This window comes from Myotis davidii, unplaced genomic scaffold, assembly GCF_000327345.1.
Source record: "Myotis davidii unplaced genomic scaffold, ASM32734v1 scaffold875, whole genome shotgun sequence".
Lineage (NCBI taxonomy): Eukaryota > Metazoa > Chordata > Mammalia > Chiroptera > Vespertilionidae > Myotis > Myotis davidii.
In genome coordinates, this window is record NW_006286244.1 from 1,194,132 (window position 1) to 1,194,785 (window position 654).

Consider the following 654-nt stretch of genomic DNA (forward strand, 5'->3'; position numbering starts at 1 on the left):
CGTCAGTGCCTGTGTTGATAGTATGTGCCTCGTCTCACACACCGCAACCCCCCAACCCACACTTCCCTGTTTCCTTTTTCACTTTTTCTTTGTTGTTGAGTGTGACCCGTGACCCCGCCTCTCTGCTTTCTTTTCCTTTTTCTTTTTTTAAATACTGGCTTTTTTAATGGAAGTTCTCTGCTTTCTGAATGGACTGTTGGCTGCGTGGAAGAGAAAGTGGACAGGAAGTTGTCAAAGGAAAGAATGGCTTTTTTCTTTTCCAGATAATATTGTCCCCAGATTACAGTGGAGGAAGTGAAGGGATTGGCGCTATAAAGAAAGGTGCTGTTTCACGGCCGCGAAAGAGAAAGTCAGAGAGATGAGCGTTAAGCAATGACCTTCATCCTTTTGCTCCCACATGGAAAAAGAAAGAGTACATTATTTTAGAAGAAGAAAATAATCGCCGAAACCGGTTTGGCTCAGTGGATGGAGCGTCGGCCTGCGGACTGGGGGGTCCCGGGTTCGGTTCCGGTCAAGGGCATGTGCCTGGGTTGCGGGCACATCTCCAGTGGGAGATGTGCGGGAGGCAGCTGATCCATGTTTCTCTCTCATCGATGTTTCTAACTCTCTATCCCACTCCCTTCCTCTCTGTACAAAATCAATAACATATATTTT